This window comes from Pongo pygmaeus, chromosome 3, assembly GCF_028885625.2.
Source record: "Pongo pygmaeus isolate AG05252 chromosome 3, NHGRI_mPonPyg2-v2.0_pri, whole genome shotgun sequence".
NCBI classification, from domain to species: Eukaryota; Metazoa; Chordata; class Mammalia; order Primates; family Hominidae; genus Pongo; species Pongo pygmaeus.
Genome location: NC_072376.2, coordinates 137040301 through 137068037, shown reverse-complemented (window position 1 = coordinate 137068037; position 27737 = coordinate 137040301). Strand labels below are relative to the sequence as shown.

General features: G+C 37.5%; 1 pseudogene; it reads left to right on the top strand.

The window, feature by feature from the left end:
• The first annotated feature begins 22096 nt into the window (after nt 1–22096).
• On the top strand, nt 22097–24980 carry LOC129035008 (tubulin alpha-8 chain-like; annotated as a pseudogene).
• The last annotated feature ends 2757 nt before the right edge of the window (nt 24981–27737 follow it).

Below are 27737 nucleotides of genomic sequence, written 5' to 3'. Positions count from 1 at the left end.
GGGTAAGTATCCTCACTTTCCAATGTTCTGTTTCCATGTTGGTTAAACTCTACTGCAAAGGGGATAAAATGCACGTGTCCAACATAGTGCTTCCTGTGAAGCAAGTGCTGAATGAATGAATGAATGAACAAATTCACATGATTTTTTTTTCTGTTTATATGATAAATAAATATCACCTAGGATACATTGATCTATGCAAGTGTGCTGTTTATTTTGTGATATGAAAGTGAAATTTATTTATTGTGTCTGTAAGTATTGCATAATTTTTATTCAGTAGTTTCTCTTCTAGTTCTCAATGCCACATGGTTTTAGCAGATCAAATCACTGAAGCAAACTCTTTCTCTCCCACTCCTCTGTCTTTCTCTATCTCTTTTTCTCTATTTCTGAAAGCAAAAGGAGAGAAGTGAATGGAGTAAAAAATAAAACAAAATAGGAATATAAGAACTTTCCACAATTAAGAAAGCAGCTAAAAGGTTTTATTTTCTTTTATTTGCCAAATTCGGACTTACAATAAGGAAAAGGGGTGCTGTTCTCTCAGTGTATTTCCCACATTAGTTGTCAGGGGTAACAATGTGAGAAACAAACAGGAAATCAGTGGGGCACAGGCTTGCTGTTGTAGCCTAAATCTTCCTTCCACGCCACATGTTTACAAACATGCTGTGTTCCTCTTGACAAAAGCAGACACAGACACGCACCGACTTCAAGGCTTTCCATTGTGTGTGAAATGGTTTCCTTGAGGAGCTCCTGCTGTCAATTTTCAGAAAATGCCCAGGGGGAGTGTCAGCTACTGACTACAAACTAGCTTGAGCCGAAGATTAGAAGTACCCCTCTAGTACTCCCAGAGGGGTATCTAATCTCTGCATATAAACTCTTTGGGTTTATAAATATATATATTTTAAAATGAATAGGCACACAAAATTAGGATTTGTTATGGAAAGGGAAACTTGGCTTAAATGGCCATCAACTGGGCCAAAAGATACTGAAATTTAATGTTAGTGTCTTTGTTCCTTGGAGATCCTGCTGTGGTGCATTAGGAGGGATTTAGTCTCAGAACTCAGTATGATAATAAAGGACAGCTTTGTTGAATGTCTGCTAGTCCTGTGACCATTTACTGCTACTTACACAACAATGGCAAAATTCCTCTACAACCTGCGAGGATCCACATTGTGAGAATTTTTATTTCCTTTCCTTGGGCTCTTCCAATTCAGGAGTCAAGTGTAAGTGGCACCAAAAAAAAAAAAAAAAAAAAATCCATATTCTCTGCCTCAATGTCGTCCCTTAACTCTGTAGTCAGTTAATTAAATACTTATTAAAAGACTTGATACAGGTGCTCCTAATAACTTACCCGTCCTTTTTCAGTCCCATGCACCCCACAGAGTTGTCTTCTGTGCTGCTCTAGGGCTGAATCCTCAGCAGATGTAAAGCTTAGAGGGGCTGGGGAACCTGTAGGATTAGGAATTCAGGCTTCACTAAAACTCACCTGACATACTGCATTTCTAGTACTCCCAGAGGGGTATCTAATCTCTGCATATAGACTCAGAGTCCAGGTGACAATTCCTACTCCTCAGTATCAGGGCAGAGAAGTGGGGGAAGACAACTGGGAGGAAAGAATATTACAAGGTGGTCTTATGTAGAATTGGAAGCAGCCTTGACGGAGGTATTTTAGGGACAACAAAAAGAAATTAAACATTTTTTTCATGCTGCCAACAATTTTTCAATTTATTTGGCTGAAAACTTTAATGTATGTATTAATTCAACAAAAATTTCTTGTACACATATGCCAGGCACTGCCCTAGACACTAAAGATGTAGCAGTAAAAAATGCCAACAAGGTGTTTGTTTTAAAGAAGCATAATCCAAATCGAATGACTTGAACAGTAAGTATGCTGGATTTTTCAGGCAATAATATGTTATTGGGAGTGAATTTATTGGCTTTTCTTTAGAGAAGATTTTAGGAGTAGTATAAGAAAAAAATGAAGAATTGAGTTCTGAAATCATCTCTTAATATTTGAGTGAGTGTGTGTGTGTGTGTGTGTGTGTGTGTGTTTACGAATAAAGGAGATTTGGAGTCTAGAGATAAATCCTTCCTTATTTGTCATTTTTATCAGTCATTTATCATTTGGTCATTTCATCAAACCAAGCACAATAGAAGAGGTTGACTTTGGACTTTAGTGAGACTGATGAAAGCATAACATTGAAGATGGCAAATCTACATCGATGTCTACACTTACTTTTGAAAGAAAATATAGGATTCTTATTGGAAAAATAGCAAGAGACAAATTTTCTTCATTGCTACCTCTCAAATCAATGCTTAGCATTCCTTATATGAAGAATCCAGTTGATTTGTTTCTATGTCAGATGGTCTTTCTTTCACACTTGCTCCTTACAGTGAAAAGTGAAAATCCAGCAGAAAGTCTTAAAACTATAAATTTCGCACATTCAAGAGGAATTCATTTAACCCTGCCTGTGTTTCTCCTTTCACTCTTGTAAATTACACACATCTATGAAGTAGAGAAAAAAAATATTTTTCATTTTTAAATATAGACTAAAGTGTTTTTCTTAAATTATTCAACATTTAAATTCTTTTCCTAAAAAAGTTATAAACTAAATATTTACATAAGAAAGTAATTTTGAGTGAAGATAGCTAGTAGATTATATAACAGATGTTTTTACTGATGTTTTAGGACATAAAAATGGACCTCAGCCACTGAAGTTTTAGAACTAAGGAGCACCAATTCTCCTTTTACACTTATTTTCTGTACCTTGCATTTTGTCATCTCCTCAAATAAGATTTAGATGGTTTTTTCTTTCCTATTTGTATTTTGTGACTGTTGAAAAAGATAGTATCCTTTGTAGATATTGTAAGTACCCTAAAATGAGACCATGACTTCTGTTTCCTTTATATTCCCCATAACTCCTGGTACTCAGTAAAACAGGTCACATTTGTTGAGTGAGTTAAAGTGAGTAAATGAAATAACTATTGTGATGCCCATGTGAAGACAGGACAATCAACTATAGCTATAGAACTGGAAGATTCTTCTAAAGTAAGATTTCCTGGGTTACGATTTTTAATCTTAGACATTTGAATCAATCATAATTACTTGAGTGACGCAACTATAGTCAACTAAACATATCACATGGAGCTTTAAGAAATCCAATTAGTGTTAAAATATGTAATACATAAGTTTTTCGGCTGTTCTTTTTCTGGAATGGAGATTTAGGTGAGTGTGTGTAAAAGGAAACAAAGCATCATTGCAGAGAATAAAATAAATAGAATATGAGTTTTGTGTTCCAAAGAACACAAAACACATCCTTTTGTGTTCCAAAGAAAATGCGTTAGAGAGGTTATGAATAAAGAATACTCATCAAAGCAGAAAAATTCAAAAGGATGCAAACTCCACAATTTCATTACCAGTGCACATGTTTTTATATCGGCTGATATTTTCTCTGCATCTGTTACTTTGAAAGTTTGGACTTCTGCTAGATCTTTGCCTCTAATGCACATGACTTAGGTCTAATAACTGAGACTTGGTTAGGAAAGACCAGCTGGAAGTTGTTTCTGGAGATGGAGCTTTATGTTTTCCCAAGGTGAGTGTAACTTTGTTGTTCTGGTATAGAAAAGGTCTTTTGTAAAGCAACCCAGTGTAGTAAAGTTATGGTATAAATCTGCTTGAGCGTTCTCCTGGGAAATAGTAGAGCAAGCAGAATTAAGTTGACATGCTGTTTCCTCTACCTGCACCTGACATTTACTGACTTCAGCTCATATCTTGTTATGTTTATTGTTGTACGCCAGTAGATCCCAAATCATTAAATAATTGGTTGCTGCACACAAATAAAATGATTTGCGATTTCCCTACATACATGTCTCATCACTTCAATGGAACAAATTATCACAGAATTATTTCAATTTATTATAAGGTAATTGAATATTGATTGAGGAAATGTAGTAAGAAGGAAAAAAATTAATAGGAAACATTTATTTTTAGAAAGAAAACTGCTTTTCTCCTATCAATGTGTGATAAATCTTCCCTTGTGGAATTCTGATCAATGGACAATTACACTGACTAAGACAAGAGAGTCTTGGTCATACCCTCTGTTGTGGCTACTATTTAACATTACACCCAGTACTACTGGTATTGTGAATAACATAACAACAGCAACAACAAAAATAAAAATAGATGAACAACCAAAGAAATGCTGACAAGATTTTCATTCAAAAGTTAGTTGAATCACAAGGTTTGAATTCTAGCCTTGTGATTTACTAACTATGAAACCATGGGCAAGGTTTGTTCTATCAGTTTTCTTTCAGTTTTTTTTTATAGAAAATAAGAAGATAGAGGGTTAATAGCTATTCTTTATGCCTCAAAGTAAATTCAATTTACATCACCAATGAGAAAAAAATCTTAAAATATTGGCACATACCTGTAAAATATTATTTAGTATTTGTTACATGTAGTTAGTAAAATAAAATATGAAGTTTATAATTTGAAATATTAGCATCGTACTTGCTGTTTTTCTAGGAAACCATAATCTCCTGTTACTAATTAAGTCACTTAATTCTGGCATCTACAATATATTTGTAAAATAGAATAAAACAAGAGTACGTCCTATCATTTCAGAGACATCATTGCTATCATGTTTTTCTAAAGTGTCATTTAAATTATTTTTGGTTAGATTTAAACATGTTCGTTTTTGGAGTTTCGTCTCATTCTAAAAATCCCTTTTCATGTGGAGGCTTTTATGAAAAAACTATATATAGTCATACACCATATACAATGTTTCGGCCAAAAATGGACCGCATATATGATAGTAGTTCCATAAGGTTATAATGGAGATGAAAAATTCCTGTCACCTAGAGACATTGTAACCATCATAATGTCATAGCACAATGCATTACTCACATGTTTGTGGTGATGCTGATATAAACAGATCTACTGTGCTGCCAGTTGTATAAAAGTATAGCACATACGATAATGCGCAGTACATAACACTTCAAAATAAACCAGAAACTATGTTACTGGTTTATATATTACTGTACTATAAATTTTATCATTATTTTGGAATGTATTCCTTTTTACTTGAAAAGTTAACTGTAAAATAGCCTCAGACATGTCCTTCAGGAGGTATTCCAGAGGAAGGCATTGTTATCATAGGAGATGACAGCTCCATACATGTTATTGCCCCGAAGACCTTCCAGTGAGACAACCTGTGGAGATGGAAGACAGTGATACTGATGATCCTGACCCTGTAGGCCGAGGCTAACTTAGTTAAGATGGGGCCATACTTAGTCCAATACGACTGGTATCCTTATAAGATGGCCATATGAAGACAGCGACACCCAGAGAGAATGCCGTGTGACAACGAAGGCTGAGACTGGAGTTGTGTTGCTGCAATCCAAGGAACACTGAACACTGCCAGCAAATCACCGGAAACTGAGGAGAAGCAAGGAAGGATTTTTCCTACAGGTTTAAGAGAGAGCATAGCCCAACTGATACCTTTGTTTCAGACTGCTAGTCTCTGGAACTATGACACAAACATTGTTTTTGTAAGCTACCCAGTTCGTGGTATGTAGTTTGTTATGTCAGCCCTAAGAAAATAGAACCTGCAGCCACGGCAGTAACTAACATTCGCTCAGTGCCAAGGTGTGTATCATGCGTTGAGAATTCTCTAAGTCCATAAGGCATTTCCTAGCATTAATTATATTCTATGGACTAAGACACTGAGACTAATAGAGGTACATTAGTTGGCCCAAATTTTCACATGTAGTATGTGGCAGAATTTCATCACAGTTGTTTTTGATCCTTGAACCTGAGCACGGGAATCATTAGTCCAACTTTGAAGATGAGGAAATTGAGAGTCAAAGAGATTGATACACCCTTTGCCTTATCTTTTTGAGGTTAAATGTATTCATTTCCTGTGGTCTTTTTCTGGTGGCTATAGACCCAACATTTTTTTCTGTTACTTTTTTCTTTTCCTAAGTATATGCCCCTCATTTTTGGAACCCCAAACTTAGGGAATAATCTGATATAACTATAATCAGTGACGGGTTAGGAAGAGGATGACTCTGCTATTCATACATGCTTTTCTTTAAGCATGTCAGCACTTTTATGGGCCAATCTTGAACAGTAAGTGAGTTTAATGCCTGTTTTTTAAATGACACTAACAGTGTGATTATAACAGTAACCATCATTTATTGAGCACTACTAATGTACCAGGTTCTTACATACATGACTTTTTAAAAATCTAGCAAAAGTCCCATAAGATTATTATTTTATTTTTAATGTAAGAAATAATTGAAACTCAAGTTTCAGTTATTCTCCAAGGTTACATAGTAGCAAGCGACCCAGAAGAGATTCAAATCAAGTTTAGCAGAATCCTAAAGTTCAAGTAACTGTTATTCTAATTCTCCTTCACTAAATAATATTACTATTCTTGTACTATTAATAAAATGAGACATGCGTGGAAATTTTAAACTGGTTCCTTTTTAGGCTCTAGATTCAGAGTTACAGCCATGTGTCTGATACTGATCTGAGAGTGACATTGTGAGGGTGGTGTCTGTTGGAAATACCTGGACCAAGTTTGCAGGTCAAAGTCTATGTCAGTTTCTGGAACATAGAAGAAAATGATAAATCTATGTTTTGCCCCAACACTGACCCTTGAGAACTAAAAGTCAAGAGTATGACTTCAGCCTTTCCCTTAACATTAGATCTGATGGAGAAGGTTTAATGACCTTGAAATTTAAAATGAAAATTTGTAAAACTCCAAGAGATGAGCAATGTCCATGTTTAGTAAAAGGAGAGGAGCATTGTCAAAGAATATAGAAGAAGCTCAACTATGAGGGACTTCTCTAGCGTATTAGTGTTAGAAAAGAATAATTAAGAAACTGAAAACTCAAAATTGTGCCTCTTACAACTTTTTATGCCTGCTGATAGAATTTGTATGTTGTCCCCTCTAAATCTCATGTTGAATTGTAATCCCCAGTGTTGGAGGTGGGGCCTGGGAGGAGGTGTTTGGCTCACGGGGGTGGATTTCTTATGACTTGGTGCTGTCCTCATGATAATGAGTGAATTCTTGCTAGATCTAGTTGTTTAAAGGTGTGTGGCACCCCCCACCCCCCACTAAACTCTCTCTCTTGCTCCCACTCCTGCCATATGAGACGCCTGCTCCCCCTTTACTTTCCATCATGATTAGAAGCTTCCTGAGGCCCTCACCAGAAGCAGCTGCCAGCACCATGCTTCTTGTACAGCCCACAGAGCCAATTAAACCTATTTCCTTATAAATGAACCAGTCTCCAGTATTGCCTTATAGCAACGCAAGAATGGCCTAATATACCTGCAAATATCTTGAAATTTACTTGTATATACTAAGAGATGTACCTACCTCACTTTGAAGACCACTGTATTAGAGGACTGGACTATCAAATTTATTGTGAGAGTTAAGGCGTCACTTAACTTCTTTATTCCTAAATTTTTTCATAAGTAATATGAGAATAATAGTTCACTTCTTCTAAAATTTTCATTAGCATTAGATAACAATCAGAGAAAATGCCTTTCTTTACTTGTTTCATAGTGTGTTAGACCATTGTTGCACTGATATAAACAAATACCTGAGACTGGGTAATTTATAGAGAGGAGAGGTTTAATTGGCTCCTGGTTCTACAGGCAGTACAAGAAGTATGGTGGTGGCATCTGCTTCTGGTGAGAGCCTCAGGCAGCTTTTACTCATGGCAGAAGGCAAAGTGGGAGCTTGAGAGTGGGGAGGAGGTGTCACATACTTTTAAACATCCAGATCTCACAAGAACTTTTTTTTTTTTTTTTTTGAGACAGAGTCTTGCTCTGTTGCCCAGGCTGGAGTGTAGTGGTGAGATCTTGGCTCGCTGCAACCTCCATCTCCTGGGTTCAAGTGATTCTCCTGCCTCAGCCTCCTGAGTAACTGGGATTACAGGTGTGCACCACTATGTCCACCTGATTTTTGTAATTTTAGTAGAGACAAGGTTTCACCATGTTGGCCAGGCTGGTCTCAAACTCCTGTCCTCAAGTTATCCTCCCACCTCGGCCTCCCAAAGTGAGGGATTAGAGGTGTGAGCCACCATGCCCAGCCCTTGCAAGAACTTACTATGGTGAAGACAGCACCGAGAGGATGGCTCTAAACCATTCACCAAAGATCCACCCTCATGATGCAAACACCTCCCACCAGGCCCTACCTCCAACACTCGGGATTGCAATTCAACATGAGATTGGTAGGGACAGACACAAACTATATCATACAGCAAGTGTCCATTAAAAATAATATTTAATATTATTAGTATCACAAGTCTCTTTTTATAAAAAAACATAAGAATAGATACATAAATGCAGATGAAACAGGATGCATTACCATTCACACATTAGACCAGGTAGATTTTCACATTGATAGATTATTAGCTCACACAGTAGAGATTCATAAGAAAGAATTCAACCCCTTCAATTTCTTTTCATGATTGAAAATCTTGGGTTGACACCATTAACTTGTTTTTCTCTTCTCATTGAATAATTCGCTATAATTGAGACTCAAATAGAGGTTTTACGATAATGTCTTTCAAGAGGCAGGTAAATACATCAATGATTGTGAGATCCACTTATTGGTTTATGACAACATTTTTCAAAGTTAAATAAAAGAGAAAATCATATTAGAGTGTGTAACTCATGGTAAAGGTGAGTATTTTTTCATAAAACATACGTATTGATTATGTGTGAATATAACGAGGTAAATGTATCTCTTACAATTATTTTCAGTTAGAAAAAATCAAAGGGCTCTGTTTATAATCGTTTATGCCAAGGGGACCTAAGTAGAGTCACACAATGTATGACACATGTTCTCCTCACCTGAAAGCAGGGGACTTCCTCTGTGACTCTGGCCTGAGGCTTAAATAGTTTCCATTGGTCACAAGATTAAGACAATGAAGACTGATATACATATATACTTACACATGTACACACATACTTGTAAATATGTAATACTAGATCCTTTACAGAGTATTTACCTTTCAAATATCTCATTCTATGAACCCCATAACACATGCTAGGTGGGTCTGGCATCTACTGCATGCTTAGGAAATAAATTCTAGCGGGAAGTGAATTACATAGGGCCACGTAATAAATCACTACGGGACCAGAACTAGAAGCCAGACCTTTTGACTTCTCTGTAGAATTCTTTATACTAGTAGCTCTCAAATACTGGTCACCTAAAGAGTTACGTGAAGAGTTTTAAAAAATACAAAATCCTGAGTACTTTTAAGTTTTAAGGGATGTAAGAAGAAGAAGAAGAAAAAAACCTTGCATTTCTGCCTCACCATGTTTGAAGCATGAATGAAAATGTAAACTAACATTTATTCACCCACTGATTTTAAATTTTTCTCAAAAATTTATATCAAAACATGGAAACATAAAACATAAAAGTGATTGAGACATTTGTACCTTAAATTGTGAGACATTCATTCTCAGAAGAGTCGTGACTCTTTGCATGTGCCTTGAAACAGTGTAGATCGATAGTGGGTAATGGAAAAGTTAAGTACCACTCTAGGAATGGACTTACTCAAAGGGTTGCATATAGAACACGTCCCTTCTATACTCTCTAAGCAGAGCTTATTGCCACAGTCTATGAGTTTGTCAAAGTGAATTTAAGCAGCAGATGCTCTTTGTTTCCCACCCAGCTTTCCTGCTTCCAGGGCTCAGCCTTTAATTCTTCATCCCCACGATATTGCATACTTTTAGAAACTGGGCACACATAAAAAACATGCTAGAGTAAGTATTTTTTAGCAGTGTTTTTTCTTTTGATTATACAGTAGGAAGATTTTCACAGATGTTCAGCTCTTCACTCACTTCTGGTTCCTTCTGAAATCTTACTGCTAATTCAAATGCACATTCATCTATTAAAGTCACTTTAATTTTCTAACAAAGAACACACTTCAACAATTCTCCTCCTCATCATGCCCACACATTACAACTTCTCTGTTGAAGTGCATGTTTACATGAAAACACCAAGTAGATATTTTCATCTTGGTTTAGTTACTAATTTGTTGGGTGCTCTTACTCAAACTTTAAACTCATTATGCCTTAATTTCTATATCTGAAAAACAAGGTGTGTACAATAAAGAGTTTTTAAAGGTCTGTTTTAGTTCTAAAAATCTGTGATCCTCAGATTAGGAACTAACAATTATATTCTGAAAGCTCACATTTGGTTCATATGTAGATTTAAGAAAGTATCAAAAACTATGTAACAAGTAAGATAAACTGATGGTTTGACAGAGGGATGAATAGTTGAATGAGTATGTGATAAAGCAAGTATAGTAAAATATTAATGGTAGGTGGAAGGTATACAAGCACTCACTCACTTTAATTTTTCTCTATGTTTGAACATCCTTACAATGAATCATTGAAAAATGCTATTGTTCATGTATATATATAATTGATTCTTTAATTCTCTGTATATTATATATATATAAAATTAAATCTTCTAAAAGCTACAGCTACTCACAAAGTCATATTTGGGATTCTTTAAAATAATTACACACACATGCTCTCCAAAGCATGTCTTTCCTGATTTGTCCAGCATATTAAGAAATAAAAACTACAGTTTTTATTTCTTAGACTTTGTTTCATAATTCCAAGAGATCCAGAGGATTCCATGGTGATTTCAGAGCATGTCAAATTCACTGCAGCTGCAAAACACATGGTTTGGGCAGCTCACAGTGGCACTTTGAAATGTGATCTGAATTGATTAAAAACTTGTGATAACTACAAAATTTATTTTAGGGTTTCTGATGTTTGGAATAATATGGGAAATAATATGATATTATATTGCTTACTGATTCCTATCATTTAAAAAATTTACAACCACCCCAGTTGAGCGTGATTAATTTATGTTTCCTCAATTTTTTTAATGGCATATGCATATCATTTAAGTTAAAGTGAACTAAAGTAAACGTTATTTTGTGAATTGCAGCATTTTGTTGTCTGAATAATAAGGCAGAGAGAAAGGGAGGAGGGAAAGAGAGAGAGAGGGCGAGAGAGAGAGAGGCATTCTCTGTACTATTGCATTGAACATGGTGTGACTTTATCCCATGAAGGTTCCAGAAAACAGCCTTAGCTTGCCGCCTTGAAAATGAAGCTTTAGGTGCAGTGGAAATATTAGCGCTTTGCTGGTTTCAAGGCTTCCAAAGAGGAATGACAGTGACATTACCTGAGAAGACTAAACTGTGGACATGATAATAGCCAGAAAGAGAGGCTAGTCTGCATGGCAGAAGTAAAAATGCCAAGGAGAATTAGTGGGAATACCCAGCACAACTGAAAGCAGAGGCTGGGATATACAGTGTGACCCAGCAGAGGATGGCCACAACTGGAGGGCAGGAAAAATTAGCTAATACTGTGAGTCAGCTGAAAACACTTATTTATATTTCAGTGAAATAATCCTGAAGACATACTTGAAATATCTGGAAGTTGTAGGAATGAAATATGTGGCAATATTAGGAGGGACTAAGAACCAGTGATATAAAGCATATGCACACACACACACACACACACACACACCCTACATGCACATCTGTCTATATTTCTAATATTTAAAACAATTTTTTAATCTGAAAATTGGCAAAACACATAGGTCATTACTGGATAGGTCCTTAACTGAGGCCATAACCTGTTCTTCAGTTTTGTCCTGTCTCTCCTACCTACTTTGTTTCTATGTTCTTCTGAGTCTTCACCTAACACTTGTCCCTGGCAGTCCACGCAAGACTATAATTCTTTGTTTTATAGCTGATTTCTCTTGCAGATAGTTCAGCTTCTTCGTATAGCCTCAAAGTTCAGGTGGACAAATATTATGTAAATGTTTTCTCGCTCTCCCTCTTGAATTTCCACTTGCTACTGCTCAGACACGTACATTGCAAAAACTAGAGAAGGTATGATATCTTTGAATATCAAGTTGTCTGCTGCCAAAAACTCTCATCTTACTAATGTCCTCTATTCAGTGGAAAAGGGTTACTACTTGTCTATGGCTTTAGAAGGTAAAAGTAACTTATTTGGAAGAAAGCCTCAAGATGGCTGACTAGAGACAACTGGCACTCACCTCCTCCACAAAGAAGAACCAAATTAGATAAATAGTAGATTATCATACTTTGAATAGCACATCTAAGAGAAAACCCTGGAAAGCAGTAGAGACAGGAAACACCTGAGGCATGGCAGAAGAGCCAAGTAAGGCAGCCTGCTTACCCAGGATTGGCTGGGAGCCTGGAAAGGCTCCCCAGTACAGGGAAAGAGTAAGTGAGATATCCCCAGTGGCCCATATTCCCATCTTGGACTCATGCAATCTTATCCATTGGAGAGCCCCTCAACTCTCATGAGCCTTGAGACTAGTGCAGGGAGCTGCTTGGAGTGCTTATGACAGCATCGCTCCAGAGGGGAAGCTCAATTGGGTTCTACACACCTGCCTGAGACTCAAGCAGCTGCAGTATGATGCCATTTGTCATTTTGAGAGTCCAGTTCCCACTAGACTATATGCTGACCTGGGGCCAAATAGCCCCTTCATCTCCATATCCCTGGAGCCTCAATGACTTACCTTTACAGCCACCCAGAACACTTCAGCCACACATTGCTAAATGAACCCAGCAGTGTGGCAGAGTGATATGGTTTAGCTATGTCTCAACCAAAATTTCACCTTCAATTGTAGCTATGATAATTCCCATGTCTCATGGGAGGGACCCAGTGAGAGGTAATTAAGTCATGGGGGGCAGTTCTCTCCCATGCTTTCCCTCGATAGTGAGTAAGTCCCACACGATCTGATGGTTTTATAAACGGGAGCTCCCTTGCACATGCTCTCTATGCTCTCTTGCCTGCAGCCATGTAAGACATGCCTTGACTCCTCATTTACCTTCAGCCATGATTGTGAGGCTTCTCCAGCAATGTAGAACTATGAGTCCATTAAAATCTCTTTTCTTTATAAATTACCCAGCCTTGGGTATGTCTTTATTAGCAGCATGAGTACAAACTGATACATTAAATTGGTACCAGTAGAGTGGTGTGCTGCTGTAAAGATACATGAAAATGTGAAAGCAACTTTGGAACTGAGTAACAGGCAGAGGTTAGAACAATTTGGAGGGCTCAGAAGAAGACAGGAAGATATGGACAGTTTGGAACTTCCTAGAGACTTGTTGAATGGCTTTGACCAAAATGCTGATAGTAATATGGACAATAAAGTCCAGGCTAAGGTGGTCTCAGATGGAGATGAGGAACTTGTTGGGAACTAGAATAAAGGTGACTCTTGCTATGTTTTAGAAAAGAGAATGGTGGCATTTTACCTCTGCCCTAGAGTTTTGTGGAACTTTGAACTAGAGAGATGATTTAGGGCATCTGGTGGAAGAAATTTCTAAGCAGCAAAGTGTTCAAGAGGTGACTTTGGTGCGGTTGAAAGCATTCAGTTTTATGTATTCACAAAGATATGGTTTGGAATTGGAACTTATGTTTAAAAGAGAAACAGCATAGAAGTTCAGAAAATATGCAGTCTGGTGATGTGATAGAAAAGAAAAATCCATTTTCTGAGGAAAAATTCAAGCTGGCTGCAGAAATTTGCTTAAGTAATGAGGAGGCAAATTTTAATCACCAAGACAATGAGAAAAATGTCTCCAGGGCATGTCAGAGACCTTTGCAGCAGCCCCTCCCATCACAGGTCTAGAGGCCTAGAGGGAAAAAATGGTTTCATGCACTGGGCCCAGAGCCCCCCTGCTGTGTGCAGCCTGGGGACTTGGTACTCTGCATTCCACCTGCTCTAGAACTGGCTAGAACAAGCCAAAGTACAGCTCAGGTCATGGCTTCAGAGGGTGCAAGCCCCAAACCTTGGCAGCTGCCATGTGATGTTGGGCCTGTGGATGAACAGAAGTCAACAATTGAGGTTTGGGAATCTCCGCCTAGATTTCAAAGGATGTATGGAAACACCTGGATGTCCAGGCAGAAGTGTGTTGCAGGGGCAGAGCCTTTATGGAGAGCCTCTGCTAAAGCAGTGCAGAAGGGAAATGTGGGGTGAGTCTTCACACAGAGTCCCCACTGGGATACTGCCTAGTGGAGTTGTGGAAAGAGGGCCACCATCTTCCAGACCTCAGAATGGTAAATCCATTGACCATTTGCACCATGCACCTGGAAAAGCCAGACACTCAATGCCAACCTGTGAAAGCAGCCAGGAGGTGGGGCTGTGCCTTGCAAAGCAGAGCTGCCCAAGACCATGGGAACCAACCTCTTGAATCAGTGTGACTTGGATGTGAGACATGGAGTCAAAGGAGATCATTTTGGAGCTTTAAGATTGACTGCCCCCACTAGATTTCGAACTTGCATGGAACCTGTAGCCCTTTTGTTTTGGCCAATTTATCACGTTTGGAATGGCTGTATTTACCCAATGCTTGTATCCCCATTTTATCCAGGAAGTAATTAACTTGCTTTTGATTTTACAGGCTCATATGTGGAAGGGATTTGCCTTGTCTCAAATGAGACTTTGGACTGCAGACTTTTGAGTTAATGCTGAAATGAGTTAAGAGTTTGAGGGACTGCTGGAGGCATGATTGTGTTTAGAAATGTGAGGACATGAGATTTGGGAGAGGCCAGGGGCCAAATGATATGGTTTGGCTATGTCCCCACCCAAATCTCATCTTTAATTGTAGCTCTCATAATTCCCATCTGTTGTGGTAGGGAACTGGTGGGAGGTAATTGAATCATGGGGGCAGGTCTTTCCTGTGCTGTTCTCATGGTAGTACTTAAGTCTCATGAGATCTGATGGTTTTATAAAGAGGAGTTCCCCTGCATACACTCTCTTGCCTGCTGCCATGTAAGACATGCCTTTGCTCCTCTCTCACCTTCCACCATGATTGTAAGGCCTCCTCAGCCATGTGGAACAGTGAGTCAATTAAACCTCTTTCCTTTATAAATTACCCAGTCTCGGGTATGTCTTTATTAGCAGTGTGAGAACAGACTAATACACATGGTCTGCAGCACTCTAACCCACAGAGTCCCACACCCTGGGAAACAGGCAGCAGTGCACCAGGGAGGCTGCTCTCAGGACAAAGGGAGTCAAATTGTGTGCTCCCCAGAGTCTGAAAGCCACCTTCCTGGGATCACTGCCACTGACAGCAATCCTGCCACTCTCAGAAGCAGGATTGCCATACACTTGCATGTATCCCAAGGATGGGCTTTCCCTGCCCGCCACAACCACTGTCACTGCTGCCACTCAAGCATGCTGCCTGGAGGCCTGGAGATTATTCTGCCCTTGCTGACACAACCTGATGCCATGCACACCATTAGGTGGACCTGAGGACAGGCTCACTCAACCTAGAACTGCACCTTCCAGTACCTGAGCATGCTGCCTGGGGACCTGAGGATCACCCAGTTGTCAGTTACCCCAGGAACATGTGTGCATCACCAGAGGGCCTAACAATAGACCACAAACACCCCCAGCACCCAAGCACACCATCCAGAGGTGTTGGGATTGCCCTGCCATGTCCACTATTGCCAGCATCTGTGCAGTCTTCCTAAAGGCCTGAGATAAACCCACTCAGCCTGTTGCTACAACCACCATTGGCACCCACCCACATGTACCACCTGGGGACCTGGGGACTGGCCTGCCCAGCCATCTTAGCTATTGCTAAAACCAGCATTACTGTCTGGGGTACAAGGGTTGTCCTGCACTGTCACTGCCATTGTCCATATCATGCATACTGCCCAGGAGCCCAAGGTTCTACCTGTCCACCTAGGCCACTGCTACCACTTCTGTCACATGAGCAAGTAGTCTGGAGTCCCGATAGTTGTCCCATCTGGACCTGCTAACACCTGCATATGCTGCCTGGGGGCCCAAGGACAGGCATACTCAGCCCACTGTTGCCACCACTGGGGCCAAGAACAGGCGCATTCAATATCCCCATCCAAAGCAAAGCCTCACCACAACCTCCACTAACAACTATAGCCTAACGCAGTGAGGAAATCACAGACGGCACTGAGGAAATCACAGACAACACTGAAGCTGCTTGAAGTTGAAGAAATACTAAGACTACATTACTGCATGCACCCTATATAAAAGCTAAAGTGCCCTACCAACCAATATTATTAGTACATCTTTCAAGAAAAAAATCTATAAATTCCAACCCCCCAAAATGGAAAAAGTGACTGTTACACCAGAGGCACAAGTATCAATGAAAGAACACAATAAAGAGGGGAAAAAAAGGTAATATGAGACCTCCAAAGAAAAACAATAATTCTCCAGAAACAGATTCCAATGAAAAAGACATTTGTAAGATGCCTGAAAGATAATTTAAAAAAATGATACTAAAGAAGCTCATTGAGATACAGGAGAACAAAGAAAAACAATAGAAAGAATTCAGAAAAAATATTCAGGGTATGAATGAGAAACTTGCCAAAGAGATAACTATCATAAAAAGGAGCCAAACAGAAATCCTAGAACTGAAAGTCAGTGAATGAAATAAAAAATACAATTGAGATCTTCAACAATAACTTGAAACAGTAGTTTCAGAACTTGAAGATAGGTATTTGAAATAATCCAGTCAAACAAAAAAAACAAAAGAATAACAAAGAATAAAGAAAGCCTATCTGACATATGGGATACTACAAAAAGATCAAATAAACAAATTATTTATATTCCAGAAGGTGAAGAGAGAATGAAAGGGTTCAAAAACCTATTTAACAAAATGATAAATGAAAACTTCCCAAGTCTACCAAGAGATTTGCACATCCAGATATATGAAGCCCAGCAATCTCCAAACAGATAAAATCCAAAAATTTCTTCACAGTACATTATAGCCAAAGTGTCAAAAGTCAAAGACAAAGACAGATTCATATAAACAGCAAGAGAAAAGCGTCTAGTCAAAGATAGAGAAAACTTTATCAGACTAACAGCAGATTTTTCAGCCAAAGCCTTACAGTCCTGGAGAGAATGGGGTGATATAGGCAAAGTGCTGAAGGGATAAAATACTGATACCCGAGAATACTACATCTAGCAAAGTTATTCTTTATAAGCGAAAGAGAAATAATGTCTTTCCCAGGAAAAGAAAACTGAGAGAATTCATCAGCACTACACTAGCCCTACCAGAAATGCTTAAGGGAGTCCTATACCTGGAAGTGAAAGGATAATATCTACCATCATGAAAACACAGAAAAGTATAAAACTCATTGGTAGAGCAAACATACATGAGGAAAAGAAAGGAGTCCAATGTTACCATTACAGAGAACCATACAATCACATTGATAAACAGTAAGAGAAAAAGAAAGGAACAAAGACTATAAAAAACAACCAGAAAACAATTCAGAACATAACAAGGATAAGCCTTGACATATCTAGAATAACCTTTTATGTAAATGAATTAAATTTCCCACTTGAAAAATTAGGACTGGCTGAATAGTTTTTTTAATGATCTAATTATACTCTGTCTACAAGAAACTCACTTCACCTGTAAAGATACACGTAGACAGAAAAGAAAAAGGATGGAAAAAGATATTCCATGCAAACAGAAATGAAAAGCAGCAGGCGTATCTATTCTTATATTAGGTAAAACAGACTTTAAGTCAAAAATAGTAAAAAGAGACAAAGAAGGTTATTATGTAATGAAAAAGGGATCAATTAAGTAAGAGGGTATAACAACTCTAAATTTGTATGAAACAATGGAGCACACATATATATAAAGCAACTATTATTTGATATAAAGGGAGAAATAGACTCCAATATAATAATAGTTGGGGATGTCAATACCACAGTGTCAGCATTAGACAGATCATCTAGACAAAATATCAATAAAGTAACATTAGATTTCAATGGCACTTTAGACCAAATGGACTTAACAAACACCTACAGAACATTTTATCCAACAGCTACAAAATACACATTTTTCTTATTAGCACATGAAACATTCTCCAGAATAGACCACATGTTAGACCACAAAACATGTCTCAAAAAACTTCAGAAAACCAAAATCACACTAAGTATTTTTCTCAGACAACAGCATAATAAAACTAAAAATCAACAAGGGCAACTTTTGAAACTGTACAAATACATGGAAATTAAATAACATGCCTCTGAACAACCATTGGGTCAATTAAAAAATTAAAAAGAAATAAAAAACATTTATTGAAACAAATGAAAATGGAAACCCAACAAACAAAATCTGTGGAATACAGCAAAAGCAGTGCTAAGAGGGAACTGTATAGCAATAAATGCCTACATCAAAGAAGTAAACAGACTTCAAATAAATAATCTAATGATGCACTTCAAGAGACTAGAAAAGCAAGAACAACTCAAACTCAAAATTAGTAGGCAGAAAGAACAGAGTAGTATTTCTAAATGAAATAAAAAAAAAGGAAAGGATCAACAAAAAAGGTTTTTAGAAAAGGTAATCAAAATAAATAAACTGCTAGACTAATCAAGAAAAAAGGAAAAGACCCAAATAAACAAAATCAGAAATAAAAAAAACAAGAAATTATCACTGATTTTACAGAAATAAAAAAGATTGTCAAGGACTGTTATGCACAACTATATGCAAACAAACTGGAAAATACAAAGGAAACCTATAAATACTGGAAACATACAATCTATAAAGACTGAATCAGGAAGAAATAAATAATCTGGACAGACAAAGAACGAGTAACAATATTGAATCAGTAGTAAAACATTTCCCAAAAGAAAAGCACAGGACCGGATACCTGCACTACTGAATTTTACTTAGGAAAAACTATCATTAATTCTCCTGAAACTATTACAAAAAGTTGAGGGGAAGAAATTCTCCCCTAACTTATTCTATAAGGCCGGAATCATCCTGAAACCAAATCCAGACAACGACACAATAGAAAAAGAAAACTAAGGGTCAACATCCCTGATGAACATAGATGCCAAAATTCTCAACAAAATATTGGTAAACTAAATAACAGCACACATCGAATAGATAAAACACCATAATCAACTGGGTCTTATTACAGGGATGCAAGAATGGTTGAACATATGCAAATCAATCAATGTGATACATCATATCCACAAAATGAAAGACAAAAACCATATTATCCTCTCAACAGATGCAGAAAAAGCATTTGATAACATTCAAAATTCCTTCATGATAAAAACTCTTAACTATAACTAGGCATAGAAATAATATACCTCAACATAATAAATGCCATATACAACAAATTAACAGCTTACATTCTACTGAATGGAAAAAAGCTGAAAGCCTCTCTTCTAAGGACTGGAACAAGTTTGCTCACTTTCACCACTTTTATTCAACATAGTACTTGAAGTCTTAGTCAAAGCAATCAGGCAACAGAAAGAAAGAAAAGGCATCTAAATTGGAAAAGAGTACTTCAAATTGTCTTTTTTTCAGATATTATCTTATACTTTTTAAAAACCAAAGGAATTCTTAGAGTTGATAAATAAATTCAGTAATTTACAATATACAAAATCTGTATACAAAAATCAGTAGCATTTCTACTGACCAATAATAAACTAACAACAACAAGCCAATACCATTTACTATAACTACACACACACACACACACACACACACAGAGAGAGAGAGAGAGAGAGAGAGCTAGGAATAAATTTAACCAAAGAGTTGAAAGACTTCTACAAAGGAAACAAAAACACTGATGAAAAAATTGAAGAACACACAAATGAAAAGATATCACATGCTCATGGATAGGAAGAATTACTAACACCCAAAGAAATCTACATATTTGATGTAATTATTATCAAAATACCAATGACATTCTTCACAGAAATAAAAAAAATCATAAAATTTTTATGGAAGTACACACACACACAAAATAACCAATAGCCAAAGCAATGATGAGCAAAAAGAATAAAGCTGGAGGCATTACAATACCCAACTTCAGTATGTATTACAAGGCTATGGTAACCATAATAGCATAGTATTGGTATAAAATTAGACACATAGACAAATGGAACAGAATATAGAACCCAGAAATAAATCCATGTGTTTACAGCCAACTGATTTTAAACAAGGCACCAATAGTATATACTGGGAAAATGAAACCCTCTTCAATAAATTGTGCTGGGACAACTGGATATCCATATGTAGATGAATGAATCTAGATTCTTATCTTTCACTTAAATAAACTCAAACTGGATTAAAGACTTAAACATAAGACCCAGAACTCTAATACTGCTAGATGAAAACATAGGGGAAATATTCCAATACATTGGTCTAGACAGGATTTTTTGGCTAAGACCTCAAAAACACAGGCAACAACAAAAAAAATAGACAAATGTGGCAAGTGTAAACTAAGATTCTTCTGCACAGCAAAGGAAACAATTAAAAGAATGACGAAACAACCTGTTGAATGAGACAGAATATTTGAGAACTACTTATCCAACAAAGGACTAATATCCAGAAGATTCAAGGAACTCAAACTCAACAGGAAAAAAATAATAATCCCATTAAAAAATGGGCAAAAGACATGAATAGACGTTTCTCAAAAGAAGATGTACATATGCCAACAGGTATATAAAAATGCTCAACATCACTAATGCAGGGAAATGCAAATAAAAAGTACAATGAACTATCATCTTACCCCAGTCAGAATAGCTATTATAAAAAATACAAAAAATAACAATAGCTGGTGAGGATGTTGAGAAAATGAAACTCTTAAACACTGTTAGTGAGAATGTAAATTAGCATAGCCGCTATTGAAAACAGTATGGAGATTTATTCAAACAACTAAAAACAGAACTACCATATGATCCAGCAACCTCACTACTGGGTATATATCCAAAGGCAAGGAAATTAGTATATCAAAATGATAACTCCACCCTTACGTTTATTGCAGCATCATTCACAATAGCAAAGATATGGACTTAATCTAAGTGTTCATCCATAGATAAATGAATAAATAAAATGGGGTATATATACATAGTGGAATACTATTTGGCCATAAGAAAGACTGAAATCCTATTATTGGCAGTAACATGATTGCAACTGGAGGTCATTATGTTATGTGAAACAAGCCAGGCACAGAAAGAGAAATGTTGCATGTTCCCACTCATATGTAGTAGATAATAAACTTGATTACATAGAGGTAGACATTAGAATCATAGATACCAGAAGCTGGGAGGAGTATGTGGGTAGGAGGAGGGGGATGAAGAGAGCTTGGTTAATGGGTACAAAAAAATAGTCAGATAGAAAGAATAAGTTCTACTGTTCGATAGTAGAATGACTACAGTGAACAAAAATGTATTGTATATTTCAAAATAGCTGGAAGAAAGGACTTGAAATGAGCCCAATAAAAATGATAAATGCTTGAGGTGATGGATATCCTAAAAACCTTGATTTGATCATTACAAATTCTTTGCATGTAACAAAATATCACATGTATCTATAAATATCTATAAATATTATATATCAGTAAAAAAGCAACTTGCTTGGAACTGATGATTTTTTTAAAAAAACAACTTATATTCTTCCAATCATACCATCTACAGCTGATAAGTGTCTATTTGCAAAAAAAAAATAGTCTCACTATGGCTTTATTGTTAAACAAAGTCATGACTACTATGCCTATATAACATTATTGTATATTTTGTCTTATTTGATCCTTACAATAACCCTGTAACAAAGGTAGATCACAGAGAGTGTTATTTCCTATTTAGTTGAAGAACAGAGGGTTCTGTGAATTTTCCAGGGTTACCTCAAATTTGCAACTTAGAAGTATTGGACTTTTAAAGATGTGGGCAGCTGGTTCTGACTATTGCCTTCCTGCTGGTGAGACGGGCTACTGTCTATGGCTGAGAATATTGATTGAAGGCTTGACAGGGAAATGAGTTATAACCACTGTTTTTTTTCACTGCTATTTTTATGGTGAAAGCTGGAAGCCTGGCTCTTATGGCAAAAATAAAATATAAAATAAAATAAAATAACTGCATACTTTCAGAATTCCTCTATTAGTTGACTCAAGGCTTCTCACTAGAAGTCAAGAGTGTTTGCCTGTGTTCCTAAATGAGAACCCAGGAGAAAGTGTGTGGCTATGATATGGGTAATAACCACTTTTAATGTCCAAAACTGAGGGACTGATATTCTCCTGAATAGGACTCTCGTTTTGTTTCCCATCTGAGAAAATGGTAATACTATTCTTTTATTGCCATGATTCTTAGAGATATTCCTCACTCTTCACTTTGTTTTTATACTCAATGACTAATCCATCAGCAAACTCTGACAGCTGTATCCTGAAAATATGTTCAGAATCTTACCAATTTTACTACCTTCATACTAAAATCTTGGTCTAAGACAAGAATTATTTAAATGACGTCTTGAATGATGTCCTTGTTTCACCTTGATCTTCTTCACTGTGTTCCAGGCAGCGTAGCCAGAGGGATCACGTTAAAACAATGGTCAGATCTGGTTTTTTCTCTGTATGAAACCAGCAAATGGCTTCCTATCTCTCACGGAAGCCTAAATTCTAACAATGGCTGACAGCTTGTAGGTCATCTGCCTCTTCTACTCACCTATCCAAATTCATCTCCTACAGCTCTTCATCTTATTCACTCTTCACCAGGTGCACTGGCCTTCTCTCTGCCTCTAATATGCCAATATGCTTCTGCCTTGGAGCTTTGGTACACATTGTTCCTTCTGACTGTAACCCTGTTGTCCCAGATAGCTGCATGGGCCACTCCCTCACTTTTGTCAGTCCAGATCTTTACTCAAATACGACCTACTCAGCAAACATTTCCTAGTCACCCTACATAAACTTGCATCCACAAGCACTCACTCCTGCTCTGCTTTTCCTCCTTAATATTTCTCATCACCTCACATATAGTTTCTTGCTTGTTTAGATTGTTTATTTTATGTCTCACCTAGTAAAATAGAAGTTGAATGAAGACAAAAATTTGGTCTGTATTTTTCACTGTTGTAGGCCCATCAGCCAGCACAGTGCTTGTACATAGCTGGTACTTGATAATTAGTTGTTGAATGAATGCACTTGTTGAATGAGGAATTAGTCTTCCTCATTTGGTGAATTAGGGTCTTTATTTTCTTCAGACTTTCAAAATAACAAGCCATATATAAAATGGACCAAGTCTATCATTCGTTGTCTTAGGTGCTGAGTAAAAGTTATGCCAAAGATAGGCATAAAAGAAACAATAGAAATATGGAAATTGGTGATGAAGATATAATATCTTGTTAAATAATATTTTTTATCCATTTAGCCCTTAATAATTTGCAAAGAGATTTTATATGCATACTAAATTCAAATTTACCACTCTAAGATTTGCAGGAAAAATGTATTATTTCCTTTTTGTAAATAAGAAAACAAAAATTCAGATAATTTGTTCAGAATCATACTACTAATACATAGCAGAGCTAAAATGAAGTCTTAGGATACACTTATCTTAAGGCTGAATCAGTGTTTCTTTCACTTTTCTCCCACATATATTTGAATTGCACATTTTAACATCAATGTTTTAGTGTCAGGAAAATTAAAACTTTTTAAATCAAGACCCAAAATGTCCTTAAAAAGATGGGTTAGTTCTCGCTGAGACCCATCACCATGACCCTACATAAGACACACCACTGGGATTCACCATGTTCCATGTGTGAATACATTTCAGTCGATATGGGGCAGGCAGGTGTCCAGATGCGCAATGCTAACCTGTTGGGAGCTCTACTGCCTGGAACATGAGATTCAAACTCATAGGCAGAAGCCCAGTGAAAAGACCATTGGTGAAGGGGATAGTCGACCTTCACCAGCTTCTTCTGTGAAACCAGTACTAGAAAACATGTGTCCTGACTGTTTTGTGGATCTGGAGCCTATGGCCATTGATGAAATCTGAAATGGCCTATACCGACAGTCCTTCCACCCAGAGTAGCTCATCACTGTAAAAGAGGATGCTCTCAACAACGATGTCTGTGGTCACTATACCATTGGCAAAGAGATCAATGACCCAGTGCTGGACTGGACCTGGAAGCCATCTGACCAATGCACAGGACTTCAGGACTTCCTGGTGTTCCACAGCTTTGACAGGGGCACTGGCTCTGGCTTTACCTCACTCCTGATGGAGCAGCTCTCTGGTGACGATGGCAAAATTAAGCTGTAATTCTCCATCTACTCAGCCCTGCAGGTGTCCACAGCTGTAGTTGAGCCCTACAATTTCATCCTGACCACTCACTCACACCACCCTAGAGCACTCAGCTTGTGCCTTCATGGTGGATGATGAAGCCATCTATGACAGTTGCTGCCACAACCTGGACATTGAGCCCCAACCTACGCCAACCTCAACTGCCTCATTAGCAAAGTAATCTCCTCCACTACAGCTTCTCTGCACTTTGACAAGGCCCTCAACATGGATCTGACAGAGTTTCAGATCAACCTGGTGGCCTGCACTTACATCTACATCTCCCTGGCCACCTATGTGCCAGTCATCTCTGCAGAGAAGGTGTACCACAACAGCTGTTTTTGGCAGGGATCGCCAATGCCTGCTTTGAGCCTGCCAGCCAGATGGCAAAGTGTGCTGGTATGGCACTTTAGGGAATATGGCTTACTGGTATGGCAAGTGTATGGCCTACTGCCTGTCGTGCCACAGAGATGTACCCAAGGATGTCAATGCTGCCATTGCCACCATCAAGACCAAGTGCAGCATTCAGTTTGTGGACTGCTGCCCCACAGGCCTTAAGGTTGGTATCAACTAACCGCTGCCCACTGTGATGCCTGGGGGTGACCTGGGCCAAGGTACAGTGTGACGTGTGCATGCTGAACAACACAATTGTCATTGCCAAGGACTGGGCCCACCTGGACCACAAGTTCAAGCTGATGTATGTCAAGAGGGCGTTTGTACACTGGGAAGCTGGTGAGGGCATGAAGGACGGTGAGTTCTCCAAGGCTCAGGGAGGATATGGCCACCCTGGAGAAGGACTATGAGGAAGTAGGCAACGACTCCTCTGAGGATGAGAATGAGGGAGAAGAATAGAACAGCGGCCTGGAGCCTATTCATTATGTTTATTGCAAAATCCTTTGGAAATAAACAGTCTCCTTGCATGGTTTAAATAAATAAATAAATAAAACAGAAGGATTTAGTAGCTTCAGCAAAACAGAACTTAACACCCAAAAGGATAGATATAAATTTTAAAATATTTTGTAATTTGCATTGTTTTACACAGAGAAAGCATAGGAAAATATGTAGATTTTGCAAAAGGTAATTGATGGGCCTTTTTTTTTTTCATGTTGCTTTCAGGAATGTGTGGGCAAACAGCCTATCTCTAGTGAAAAAAAATGCAGACTATTGCTACCTTAATATCCACATCCAGAACATGAAATCTGAAAATAAAATAACTATAAAATTATACCACACAGCAGCTAAATTAAAGAAGCTGAATATACAGCTCCATATATGCTCATTATAAAGAGAATATTTTTGCAAATTAAAAATATGTGAATAATTGTCATGAAGAAGCAATTCCTTTTAAAGATAAAATAATTGGAGGCTGGTTTTGTTGTCAAATTACTCAGAACTTTGTTGGCGCTTCTGAGGATCAGAGCTTAGCAATGTTTTTGAACCTTTGCTCTTTCCCTACACCTTCAAAATGTTGTTCAGGACTTTCTATTCTAAATGCTCTGAGGAAAGTACTGTTGCTCCCCTTAAGGATCAAATGTAGAACAAATCTGAGTGGCTGGTAACAAACTTCTACATCCCCACAACTATAAAAATTAACATGTGGCAGTAGGTAATACTTTATTACTTATCTTTCTGAATAATTGTTTTAAAATATTATTTAATGGTGGTCTTTTGTTTTATTTAGGAGTTTATTTTTGTATCCTAACACAGAAAACAGTAGCAAATATAAATACACATAGAGTTACAGGGCATAGGAGAGAATCAGCATTTATTGTCAACTGATGACTATACACTTGGTATGCATTATTTTATAATTCAAAACAATACTTTAATGTGGGTATTAATATCTGTATTTACAGGAGAGGAACATGATATTCAGAAATTAAGTTTACATAGTTACTAAGGAACAGATACAGGGTTTGAAGTTCATTTTATCTCCAGAGTGATTAATCTTCCAAATATACCCTTTTTGATCCCATAGTGTTTGGAAGATATAATCTTCCAACCAACTTGGGAATGACTGAAACCCTTAAAGACATCTTGGCAAATGACTCTTCAGCAAAACAAGTCTTATGACCAAGAACTTATTAATTTGAGGGCCAGAATATATTGTTAAAGCTAAAATAATTAACAAGTTCTTATGTATATTTAGTCTAATTTCATCTCTGCCAGTTCCCATCTATCATTTGAGGTCATACACAACAATAACTCTTCTAGTTAATTGCCTTTCAACTAACTGAAGAGAGCTGGTTTTCTCTTCTTTAGGTTAAGTATCTACAATTCATTTTAAATAATTTCTTAGCAAATAAACTGCCAATCAATTATTATCTATATCTGATAGAAATTCTGACAGGAACTCTGAGAGGAACTCAGAGACAATTTTAATGTTAAACATTTCATGTCCATTTCATTGATGAAAGAACTGAAACCCCGATCAACTAAGTAAATTTTAAATTAAAATTAGGCTATCTTTTCTCTAAGAATAAGAGTCTACTCTTGATTTATTTGGGTATGTTACATGGCAAATTGAAGATCAGTGAGTTCGCATAGTGAAGATCCGTGCATACCTTCTGAATAAAAGTTTTTATTAATAACCACGCCAGACACTTTGAAATCAATTATTATAATTCTAGATTATGTTTTCCCACTATTTCCTAGGGCTGCTGTAACAAATTTCCACAAACTTGGAGGGCTTAAAACAACAGAAATCTCTCACAGTTCTAGAGTCTCGAGGTCATAAATCAAGGTGTAGGCAGAATCATAGCCTCTCCTAAACTTCCAGGGCAGGATCCTTCCTCGCTTCTTCCACATTCTGGTGGCCGCGGGTGTTCCTGGGCTTGCAGATACAGCACTTCAATCTCAGGCTGCATCATCACTGATGTTCTCCCCTCACGCGTCTGTCTCTGTGTCTCTTCACTATGACATCAGTCATATCGGATAAGGGCCCACTCTACTTTAGTATGACCTCATCAAACTAATTATATCTGCAGCAACCCTGTTTCCAAATAAGGTCACATTCTGAGGTACCAGAGTTAGGACTTCAATATATTTGTAGTGGAGTGGAGGCCACAATTCAACCCTCAGTCAAAAGTTAATTTAGGATGTGGAATATGTAGGGAGGGAGACTAAGTCTGTTTCTCCAAATCATATCCAGATTTCATAGACCATCATTTATTTAACTTGTAATGTAGAAAATTCAAACATCATGAAGGGCTCTTTACTGAAGTACACTGTACCTTCTTCGATAGCTAAGTTTTAGAAAGTCTGGGCACTTCCTGAAACTGAATTAAGCGTGTCTGTGTGTCTGTGTATGTGTGTCTTTGTGTATGTGTGTATGTGTGTCTGTGTGTATGTGTGCATTCCCCTGAGAGAGCATTTTTAGCTTTCTTCAGAGTCAAGTGGTCCACCACTCTCCCAAATAGGAGAACCTAAAATAGACAAATTAAGACAGCTCTAGGTAATATAATGAATGTTGGCAAGGACAGATCCCCATTACTTACCCATTAATTTTCCAATTTTAACTTTCTGTTACAGGGGCCTATGTTCCGTAAAACTTTTAATTTCAGTGCACATCTAGAGCCTGTGATTTATTTCATTCTATGCTTTGTAACT